This window comes from Adiantum capillus-veneris, chromosome 23 (assembly GCF_014529385.1).
Source record: "Adiantum capillus-veneris isolate H3 chromosome 23, ASM1452938v2, whole genome shotgun sequence".
In the NCBI taxonomy this organism is placed as follows: domain Eukaryota; kingdom Viridiplantae; phylum Streptophyta; class Polypodiopsida; order Polypodiales; family Pteridaceae; genus Adiantum; species Adiantum capillus-veneris.
The window spans coordinates 133,747,211-133,759,294 of record NC_140953.1 but is presented as its reverse complement, the minus strand read 5'-3'; the positions used below and the strand labels follow the sequence as shown (position 1 = coordinate 133,759,294).

The window sequence follows — 12,084 nt, the reverse complement described above, 5'->3', positions numbered from 1 at the left end:
AGATCAGTCGGAAGTCGAGGAACTTGACGAGATCTTGGTCCCTGAACAGATTTTGGCACATAAAGAAAGAAAAGTGAAAGGCAAGGTTGCTAGGCGTTACTTGGTAAAGTTCAGAAACTATCCACCAATGGATGCTAAGTGGATGGAAGAAGGTGAACTTGCAGAGTCACCAACTGTGTTATCACTTTACCTAGAAGCCTTCGATTTGCAACCTACCTTGACCCCTTGAGTTTCAAAGCTAAATGGATTGTCAGTGTGACAATGGCTTCTGAAACAAATGATGTACATGGTATTTAAAGTGAGCTCAAATCAAATACCTGTTACATGAATGTTAGAGCTGTACAGATTGTTAGTTTGGCAATTGCTCTTATGGAATGTCCAAAAGTTTGGTTAGTGCTATAGAAGTGAGTATTTCTTGTCAGTTTGTCAAGGATACAGTGATTGCTTCTATTGAAGAGTACATGTGTAACTGCATTCTTAAACTGTCGGTTTGGGTATGCTCGAAAGTGTTACGGGATCCAACGTGTACTATAAGACAGTGGCAAAATGTGCAGCTACCATTTTGTCATTGGAAAGTTAGCGACTCAAAGCAATGGCAGAGTGCGCAGCTACCACTATGTCATTGGGACAGGGTTCACACGTAGGCAATACATGAGTCGACGAGCTGTTGAATACACCAACGTTGACAATGAGCATGTATGTGTCGTATATGTGTCGACAGGTGTTGAATACATCAGTGTTGACAGTAAGCATGTACGACATAGATGCAAACGAGGACGTTTGAGATTTCAAGAGGGGGGTATGTCACCAGCGTGTGACTACTATCTATCCTTTTTGTTGATTTCTTTCTTATTATCTATTTACTTTCACTTTTTGGAAACACCCCTCGGGAAATCTAACTGCCCTGCATTGCATAGCTAGTGTGGAACTGTCCAGAGGGAGTCCAGGCCTGAGGGCAAGAGAGCACTAAGGTTGGACAAGGACTATGGTTAGCCAAGTGGGGTCATTGATTAGCCAAAGTGGAATCCTTTGCTACAGAGGCTACATTTCAGTTCTGGATGTGGCCGCAGTGTACAAAGAGGGTCGGATGACCTAGAAAGATACAATGGCAGCATCTCCTAAAATTTAGGGAACTGCTATTTTGGGACCTGAAAATGTGTTGACGTCATTACCTCCGGAATGACAAAGGGAACATTTTCTTACTCTGCCGTGAAGTCAACTGGGCAGCCGGTTGGGAGATTTTTAGGCGGCAACCCCGAAACGGGAAAATGCTTATAAATGTGCCAAGTGGCACCTTCTGGTGCACTTGCCTCATGCAACAAGAAGTGGCGCTGAATTCGAAGGAGGGAGCTATGTTTTGTCACAGGTTAAGAGCTATGGAGTGCTTGCTTTCCCTCTTATGCACAGTGCGGTGCCAGGAGTGATGCCCTACACGCTACGCACTGCCCTCTCTCTCCCCTTTGGCAGTATGTTATGCCCCTCTAGTGGGCTCTTCATTTGACCAATGTACAGTTGTGTGGGTTCATGCGCGATTGCCGAGGCAAGAGCCTCTTGCACAGGTACTGGATTAGCTAGCGGCAAATCCCCCCGCAGGTACAGGTGAATTCGGAGAGGTTTCACGCCACAAATCTCGTCCGATTCAAAGGGCAAGTAGCCCTACAGGTGCGGGAGCTCGAGGACTTGCTACGGATGCGACCGGCACGCGAAACGGAGCCCGAAACAGTGAATTACAGCCTGCTGTGTATTTTTGCAGGTTTAGGGTTTTGGCCCTAAACGGACCCTAATACCCCCAGGAGGTTCGGGGACGCAAGGGGACCGTTGTACAGGTGATCTGGCGCATTTTCAGGGCTGAAAACAGAGAATTCAGCATGCTGCAGATTCTCGCCAGGTTTTGCAAAGTGCCCATATGCGTCGGGAAAGTCGGCCAATGCGTGGGAATACTGACTGTGAAGGGTTCTAGGACAGTTATGTTGCCGAAATCGGGCTGGAACAGTGGAAATTCAGCCGAGTTTGTGCGGGGCAGCTTGTAGGGATCCACAACGTTTATTCCCTCTTTTGAACAATAAAGAAATACTGAAAGGGGCGCCTAAGTTAGGGGCCAATCTGGTGTCGGTCTTCTCATACAGGTGCATTCTAGCATCTGTATCCCATTCCCCTCTCTTGTGTCACTATAGCGCAGGTAAAATAGACGACCAATAATGGGTGAAAGCTAAATCAAGGTTTGAAGTAAAGTCTACCGCCCTTTTTGGATTGAACAGGCCGGTTACAGAGCATGCCTCAAAACAGTTGGTATGATGAGGAGTTTAGAGAGACGAGAGTGAGACTTCAGAGGGAGGTACTCTTGGGAGTCACCACTTATAGACATTTATGGACTACCTTCCAACGCTTAGTGTGACGGAAGGAGAGGGCTTACCTTGCTTAGCTAGAGCGGGACTTGTACCAGCTATTTTGGAGTCAGGACTAAGGTGAGACATGATACAGTTGACACATGAGTTGGGCACGAAGATAACTTTATATAGAGAGTATCTTCTCCAGCTTAGAGAGGATGGGTTTGTGATCAAACCTAGATACATGGACATTATTTATCTCATGTGATATGATGTGCTACTGGTCAAGTGTACACATCTTCACATCAGCTCGACAATTTTTTTTCTGAGAAAAAGATCCTTGTATTAGTTAATGGAACTGCCCAGAGGGCTACAACCACCTCTACTAGAGAGGGCTGCAACAATCATGACGGAGAGACTCTCCCAATGGAAAAACAGCATATGTACAATGAGGCTAAATCAAGAGATGGGAGGAGGGAAAAGCCACACAGGTGGACGGTAATGCCATTTGAGCACACCCTAGACCATGGTGAAGAAAGGCCCAGGGCGTTAGAGTCGAAGAAAAGCCTCTCTACGCTCCCTCATGCAATCGGAGCTGCCCCGAAGTCTCTCGAACTGTCCTCTGAGAGTATGGATCAGCTCTAGCCAAAAATCCCGAACAGTTTCTGCTGGTGGTATAGGGTGAGTCTCGAAGATGCGGAAGCAGCGGGCCCTCCAGATGAACCAAAGTGTTAGGCCGCAGATGAGCTCCCAACACTCCTCTCTCTCACAGTACCACTCTTGTGGCGTAAGCGTTGTAGCAGGCTGGAGTGTAGGTCGACCCCCCTGCATCACTACCATCCTGCTGGTGGAGGATAGCTCAAACTGAAGTGCCGGTCCTGTGAGAGTCGACCAAGCAGCTGCCTCCCAAGTGTACTGCCGAGCAGTGGAAAGAGCTGGCATCAGCCGAAGAACACGAAACCAAACCTGCTGTGCCAAAGGACAGTCCCAAAGACAGTCACGCTGACTCTCCGCAAGATGGTCACAAGTTGCACGTGCTGTCGAGAGACCACTATGTACCAGCCAACTCCCAACTGCTGTAGCTCAGTGTGCAACTAGCCACTGGAACAGAGTGACTCGCCTCGGCTGCCTGGAGTCCCACAACCTCTCCCAAAAAGCTGCCAAGAACTCAGCTGTGAGACTCTCCTCTTGCCAATGAGGTGCTGTAGCAGGACGAGCCTCTCTCTGCACTGCTAGTATATGACGTCCCAGTCGAACAGTGTACTGAAAGAACGGGACACCTGGATAATTTGCTAAGGAGAAGGGGTCCCTCCAAAAACCCTCTCCAGTGTCCCACTGCACCCGTGCCAATGGACAACACTCCCAAGCCCACAATCTCCAGTAGCCAGTCGCAAGAGTTGCTGGGTCAAGATCAATGACACAAGTCCTACCACAGATGCCCACCACTCGGATCCTCTGAAAACAGCACTCTGCCACCTGTGGGGCCTCTATTGCAACTTGGTGTAAGCGTCCCCCACCCTGTAGCTCGAAGAACAAGGAGGGTATAGTCTCTGAGCAAGCCCGAACTGAGATGAGAATCTCGCATGAAGGCCCCCATCTATCTGGGCGCTGTTGACTCGAGAGGTGTGAGCCACTCAACAGGTACTGCCTCTGAGATGTCCTGACACATGCTCTGCACCCCTCTCATGCCCTGTAGCTGAATGCCCTGAAGCTCCCTTGACAAGCGTGAAAACTGTAGCCAATCACCTAAAGTGCGTACTGGACCCTCTGCCATGGGACCCTAGGAAACATGAGCCCTACTACCAACCAAGTTGCCTCTCTGAGTGCTAACCATGGGGTTCCAAACAAGGGGCTGTCTTAGGCGCTCCTCCGTGCAAGTAGGCTGCCGCTGCTCCAAGCCTCTCCGTAGCTGCTCCCAGTATCAAAGCAAACTCATAGCGAAGCGATCCTCCAGTCTCCTGCTCAACCCAACTCTGCGAATCTCTGTGAAAATCCATCTGGTTGAAGGTCGCCAGGGGCCTCCAGCCTGAGGCACTCTAGCACTAAGCCGCTGAAGCAAGAACTTCTTCCAGGGCCCCTCTCTTGGAAGAAGTCCTCTGACGATGAACTTCCCGAAAGGGGCTCTGCTTTGTTGTGTTGGGTCTATGATCCCCAACCCTCCCTGAGAACAAGGAAGAATGATGACCTGCCATGCCACTTTGGCCCGGGCTATCTGAGTGTCACGCCCTGTCCAAAGGAAGTTCCTGATCAGCCTCTCTACCTGGCTGCTGTAAGAACTCGAAAAGATCCAACAAGAAGTGATGTACCACATAGTAGCCAAAAACACCTGGTTGGCCACTACAACTCTGCCTGCCAGAGAAAGTCGTGCGGAGCTCCAATGTAACAACTTCCTCCTGATGGACAGGAGGAGGGGAGCAATCTGCTACTCGGGAGACAAGTCCAAGCCAACCTGACAACCCAAGTATTGAATTGCAGTCCTTGGGGGTATCCACGTGAAACCGTCACCTGGCATCCAATAAGGCGTAGGAGCACTACCAACCGAGAAAGCCACAGTCTTTCTCCAGTTGATCAGTGCGCCTGATGCACAACAAAAGGTCTCAAGAGCCTACTCACACCTGTGAAGGTTGGCCTCCTAGCCATCTAAGTATAGGGATGAGTCATCTGCAAACTCAGCGTCCAGTAGCTCATCTCCCCGAATAGGGAGCGCTAAGCCTCGTAAACCAACCTGCTGTGAAACCAAAAACTTGCTCATCGCCTCATCATAGAATAGAAAGAGGAAGGGGGCAAGAGGGCAGCCCTGTCTTCTCGAACGTGTGAGCATGAAACGATCACCTCTACCTCCTGACAAAAGTATCTGACTGTGTGCCTGTCTGTACAAAGCTGACACACCTTTGATCCAAGCCTTTGAGAAGCCCATCCTGCGTAGAGTCCGAGTCAACTCTATCGTAGGCCTTCTCAAAATCGAGAAGAAGTATCACCAAATCCTCACCACGGAGCCGCGCGAGGGCAGAAGCCTCCCAGAAAGTAAAGATGTTGTCAAGGATACTACGCTCCTTGACAAAACTCGTCTGTGTCCCATGTATAATGCTCTCTAAACTCAGAGCCTTGGCAAGAATTTTGTAGGATGAGTTGAGGATGGTGATGGGTCGCCATTGTCGAATCTCATCCAAGGAGCCACCCTCCTTGGGAATGAGGTAGATCAAGCCCTCACTCTTGTTGTTAGGCATCTCTCCTGTGTGCAAGATGTACTGAAAAGCGCTACAAAGATCTGAGCCAAGCAAGTCCCAGTACTCCAGGAAAAAACTGGGAGTCAAACCATCCTCACCTGGACAGCTACCATGGGGGAGTGCTCTGAGAGCCTCGTGTAGCTCCTCTAGCTGAAGAGGTAGCTCAAGCCTTTGGCGCATCTCCTCAGTCACAAGACAAGGCATCTGTGCCCACACCTGCTCTCTGCATGCATCCTCGCGCTTTGACTGAGGCTCTGCAAACAGTAGATCTTGGTAAAAGTCAGTAGCAACTGCACGCATAACCTCTGGCTCCCAAGCAACTGACCCGTCGGGCCTCCTCGACTGACTCACCTTGACATGCGTATCCCGGGGTCCCACTGCCTCAAAGAAAGCGCCTGTCACTCTGTCACCTACGTGGGTCCATTGAGATGCTTGTCGATGGAAAACAAACTCATGGCGCCTCTCCTCTGTGCTGACGAGCCCCTGGCGAGCCTGCTGCAACTGCTCCTCCAACCAAGGACTGTCTGGATGCTGCTCCTGCATCCTCTGCAGGGAAGCAATGCCCCGTTGGAGACGTTGCGCCTCCTCTCTTGTTGTAGCCAGTCGAGCTGAAGACTCCTGAAGAAAGAGACGACTAAGCTGAGCAAGTCCAGAGGCCACCTGTTAGCAGGAGAAACCTGTATGTCTAAGCTCTCTGTCCAAAGAGCCTCCACTCGTTCTTTGAGTGCAGAGTCCAGCAAGACCCTCCAGGGATGCGCAACATCGTGCTCTCCCTCCTCTGCCTCTCAGTCACTATGAGGATCACTGGTGCATGGTCCAAAAAGGAAGTCCCAGCCAAAATGCCAATAGTCCCACCCAAGCCACAGAAGTGATCACTAGTGTAGAAGCGATCTATCGGAGATAGATTCACTCCACCCACTCTACGGTCCGAACGAGAGAAGGCCAGGCTGTCAGGTGGCCTCACAAAGCTAGAATGCTGCCACACATCTGAGACCCGCAGAGTCATACAAAACCTCTCCCAAGCTGCCAACTCATCTCCATGCACAGTAGTGTGGCTACCTCCAATCCTGTCAGCTGGGTCCTCCAACATGTTGAAGTCTCCCCCAATGCACCATTGCTCTGCCTGAGGCAGAGACTCTACAATGTGAGTCCAAAACTCTACACGTGCGCTCGTCACATTGGGCGCGTAGATGTTTAGGAAGCCCATGAGGTGACCTTGAACCTGCATAGTAATCCACTGAGCCCTGCATGGCACAATAATCCCTCTACCCACAATGGCTTGCTGCAAAGAGTCTGCAATGGTCATACATACCCCACCCTGGATGCCTCCAGGTCCAAAAGCAAAAAGTCTCATAGCGACCATGCAAAATCTGACCACATCGTCGAATGCGGCTCTCACAGAGATGGTGCTCCTATAGCATAAGAATGTCAATCTCACCACCCATAAGGTATCTCTGTAGCTCGTGACGCAGCCAACCCCTCTGACGCTAAAAGTGGGGCCCTCCTAATCCCTGCACATTCCATGAGATGATCCTCATGGAGTTAGTGAGAGAAAACAGATGCTGCCACAGCAGCCAACCTCGCTATCTTTGAGGCCGGTTTGGATGGGGAGTAATCCGCATTCGAACGACCTCTAGACAAATGTGCAAGAAGTGACTGTCTCGCCCAGGCCCAAGCTGAGCGTGCAGCCCAAAGGACTATATCCTCTGTCCAAGAAAACCTCATGCACAAATACATAACACGGAGGGCACTGAGTGTCAGCAAACAAATGCACCACAATGTGCCCGCAACCCGCTACATCTGGAGGTGTCATGCTGAACTTGGCAAGAGGCCAAAGAGTCTGTACCAGATCTGTCACCGCTAAGTCCACTGTGTGGTGTGAGAACTCAATAGCCTGAATCTGGAGCCAATCAAGGACTGTGTGCTGGGTCCACTCTGTGAGATCCCTACCACACAACAAAAAGGAGAAACCCACCGCTGTGTCTGGGGCCTCAATGCCTCTAGCTGCAAGAAAGAGGACGTGGACGGAGGAGGCGGTGGTGGAGAAACAGAAGTGGACGGGGCCTCCTCAGGCAGGTCCTGTTGAAGGGGGTCAAAACAGTTCCCAGTCGGGCGGAACCCAATGCTGCTGAGCTACAGAAGGTCGGTCACCAGGGGGGCCAGTGGGGTGAGCCCTTCCCTGTCGGCGGCGGCCAGGCACTTGCTGCCAACCATCAGCTGGCTGATCACTGGTCTCTGTCGATGTCCCAGCCTGTGCGTCCTGTGTATCTGGCTGCTTGGCATGCTCAGCCTTGGGAGGTTGCGCATGCGCTGTGGGTCGAGGTCTCCTGCGAGGACAGGCCTTTGCCATATGGCCCATCTGCCTGCAAATGAAACACTGGTTCGGGAGACCTGAATACTCCACACTCTGTCTGATCCATCCCCCACTCACCCTAGGCAGCAATACCACCTTGGGGAGGGAGTGCGTGTCATGAACGAGAACCCGCACAGTAGGTAAACCTATGGCCTTGGCCACAACTGAAGCTGCCGTTTGTGGAGACTACAGAACTGTCCCGAACATGGAACCAATCGTGGGTAGGAGGGGAAGGTACTCTCGCCTCAAGCCTGGGAAACAGATCGAAATGGGCAAGTTTGCCTCCTCCTCGAGCACATCTGTAGTAGGGTCAAAACCGTGATGCCGACGTCGGAAGTAAGCTCGAGTTGCTCTGATGCCGAGTGGGCTCATCAAAATCACCTTGGTCGTCATATCTGCAGACTCAAACTCGACCTGGTAGTACCCTCTCCCGAGGATTTGGACATCAGTGATCTTGCCCACATTGGAGAGAAGACGAGCCTGTAGTAAATCCCAAATCTCGCCCCGACTAGGCCGAGTGCCAATTATCTTACAGATAACCGAAGTGGCTTGCAAACGCTCCACTTAACCGGTGTCGGGCGAGGGGGCTTCTGTGGAGTCCCTCTGAGGTGGAGCAGAAGCCGCCATTCTGTGTCTACTGCTGAATCGAGGAGGGCGTTGGCGACGAGGCGCTCACCAGGAAGCCAAAGATAACAACCTGCCTGCGAGCCGAGGGCGTGACTCGGGGGGATAGGGCGAGGCGAATGGAGCGGGGGAAGGGGCACGCGCAGGGGGGGGGAGGGGTGGGAAAAGGGAGGATGAGGCGGGCACGAGGGGCAGCGGACAGTGGGCAGCCTGCAGTGCGCAACAGCAGTGGGCAGCGGGCAGCGGGCAGCCAGCAGCGCTCAATGGCAGTGCGCAGCAGGCAGCGGGCGAGGCGGGTGAGAGCAGGGAAAGGATGCGCGAAGAGGGGGGGGGGGGGGGACTGAGCGATAGCGAAGGCGGGCAGCGAGTGAAAGAAATCCATTGCTTAGTTCAATTAGGCCCTGTGTATTTCTTCTCACATCAGCTTGACATTGAGACCGGTAGATTCAAAGGAGTGCTAGTAGAGGCTAGAACATGTCAGTTATGTCATATGGATCTCGAAATAGAGCTGCATTATATATGCAGTGTCGAGTGTACTACTGAGATACGAGGCCGTTTCCACTGTCTTTTTAGGGAGGATGAGATACTAGGATCAAAGATGTCTTGGTTTGTATCTTTTAGAGCTGTGCAGACATAGAGAGGGTCTACTGAGGCGATCAAGCGGAGAGAGACAGTCCCATAGATAGATCATAGACTTCTTCAGACTAACCACTATGTAACCAGAGGAGCAGCCACCACAATAGATTTGAGAGTCCACTCGTACCAAAGGTACATTGATTGACCGAGCCCTTTTGCTCGGGAGATCTAGACGCCCGCGACTACAAGGAGTATCAGGACATCAACGGAGACTATAGCAGGAGATGAGGACTACTCTACTTCAGCACAGGAGACACCTAGTCAGAGTACTTAACATGGAGGACATTGATGAGATTCGATGGCTACCGATGTTGGACATCCTTGGACACCGAGGACGATGATCATGTTTTTTACCCTACTCACCCCTCATGTGATTGTATTTTGTTTTTGCTAGAGAGACCTTCATAGTGCTGTACAATTTTATTTTCTTTAAGTTGTTTTAGTTTTGCTAAGACATTTTATCAAACTCTCCCGAGATGTAACCTTTTCGGTCTCATATGTCATTTTGGCCTCTTGAAGACGTTTAATATAACATTTTATTTCTCTTAGAATACTGTATCTGTACTAAGTGGTGAGCCACTTGGATCCCATGTTTAGAGGGATGACTTGGAGGATGTCTTCAATGAAAGATCTTGTCTTTGAGACCTATACTGTGTAGAGCTTCGATCAAGTTGTGAGTTTTGACAGGTTGAAAGAAAGACCTTCTAGGCTATTGGATGGATACTAAGTAGTGAGCCACTTGGATCTTGTCACAAAGTGATGACAAGGCATGGCAAACTTGAAGAACTTATGGAGCACTTGATGAGTGGCCTAACCCAAAAAAAACAGAGCTGGACTCTTGGCATTGTTTTCCGTAAGACACTTTGACATTCTGACGTGGAAGACTGTACGAACGCCCAGATTTTGAGTTGTGCTGATATGGCAGGCTGTACGGATTTTCATAAATTTGATTTTGACAGTTTTACGTGGGGAGCTTTTGGGTGCTGATGCTTTTGGGTTTGCAGTGCTTTTGATCTGATGCTTTTGGGGCTCTGCTTTTGGGCATCCATTGTAAGAATAAAAGAGCCCTTGGGTCTCTCACTCTGCAGAGCATCTAGAAGCAGAGTCTAACAGCAGAGGACCCTCGGGAGTTGTACTTTTTTTGTGAACAATAATAAAGAAATATCGAAAGAGTCTTTGGGGCCAATGCTTCTGTGCGGAACTCGTGTCGACTCTCTCTCTCTCTCTCTCTCTCTCTCTCTCTCTCTCTCTCTCTCTGCATAGCATTTTTGTCACAATTTTTGTAACCCCAAGAGACACAACACACGAGAGAATCACTTAAAATACTTCACAATTTTAAAATCACAGTTCAATTTGGTCGACACGGCCGGTGTAGTTCCTTGCCCAGAGGTATTGGCCCCAAAGACTGGCGCCCCTTTCGGTTTATATTAATGCTTGAGTAAAGTACAACACCTGCAGGACCTCTGCTCTCAGACTCTGCGTCCAGATGCTTTGCAGAGTGAGGCCCCTAAGGGTTTATTTATTCTTACAAGGGATGCCCTAAAAACTAGAGCCCCAAAAGCAGTTTAACTAAAAAAAAAAGGGCCAAAAGCTGTCCCAAAATGCAGTTGCGTAAAGAGCGAAAATCCGTACAGTCTGCCACGTCATCAGTCGTCAACGCGAATCGTGGAAATCCGTACTGTCCACCACATCAGCATGTTACTGTGAATTCGTGGGGTTTCTGTCCACGTCAGTAGTTGGACAACAGTGCCACGCCATCAGTTTGTGACATACCCCCCCTCTTGAAAGAATTGTAATCGCCCTTGATTACGCTGGCTCTAAGTACCGACGCACTGTAACCGGCCCGTTTAATCCAAAAAGGGCGGTAAACCTTAGACTTAAACTTTATTTGCTTTCACCCATTATTAGTCGTCTATTCTACCTGTGCTATAATGACACAAGAGAGGGGAATGGGATACAGGTTGCTACAGTGCACCTGTATGAGAAGACCGACACCAGATTGGCCCCTAAATAGGCGCCCCTTTCGGTATTTCTTTATTCTTTAAAAGAGGGAATAAAAGCCGTGGTTCCCTACAAGCTGCCCTGCACAATCTGGGCTGAATTTCATCTGTTCTGGCCCGATTTCGGCAGCATAACTGTACTAGGATCCTTCACAGTCAGTATCCCCACGCATTAGATGACCTTCCCGACGCATACAGACACTTTGCCAAACCTGGCGAGAATCTGCAGCACGCTGAATTCTCTGTTTTCTGCCCCAAATATGCGCCAGATCACCTGTACTGCGGTCCCTTCGCGTCCCCGAACTTCTTGGGGGTATTAGGGTCCGTTTAGGGCCAAAACCCTAAACCTGCAAAAATACACAGCAGGCTGTAATTCACTGTTTCGGGCTCCGTTTTGCATGCCGGTCGCATCCGTAGCAAGTCCTCGAGCTCCCACACCTATAGGGCTACTTGCCCTTTGAATCGGACGGGATTTCGCACGTGAAACCTCTCCAAATTTACCTGTACCTGCGGGGGATTAGCCGCTAGCTAATCCAGTACCTGTGCAAGAGGCTCTTGCCTCGGCAATCGCGCATGAACCCACATAATTGTACATGGTCAATCTGATGAGCCCACTAGAGAGGCATAACCATAAAGAATAGGGGAGAGAGAGAGAGAGCAGTGAGAGGTGTGCAGGTCATGACATCCTGCACCTTACTGTACATAGAGGGTAAGCCAGCACTCCATTGAAGCTCTCCCACCTGTGACAACACTCAAAAACGAGCTCACCGCTGAAAATCACGTTTTTGCCTTCTCTTTAAGTAGTAAACTGGCTTCAGAGTGCCAAGTGTCACTCATTTGTACATTTTTCCGCTTTAGACCTTCGAGTCTAAAAATATCTCACCTGCAGCCTCTGTTGACTTGGCCACAGAGTAACA

At 50.2% G+C, this 12,084-nt stretch overlaps 1 protein-coding gene across 1 annotated transcript in view; it reads left to right on the top strand.

The window, feature by feature from the left end:
- The window catches only part of ABCD1 (peroxisomal ABC transporter 1), a 66,515-nt gene that overhangs the window by 38,225 nt on the left and 16,206 nt on the right, over positions 1 to 12,084 (top strand). The window lies entirely within an intron of this gene.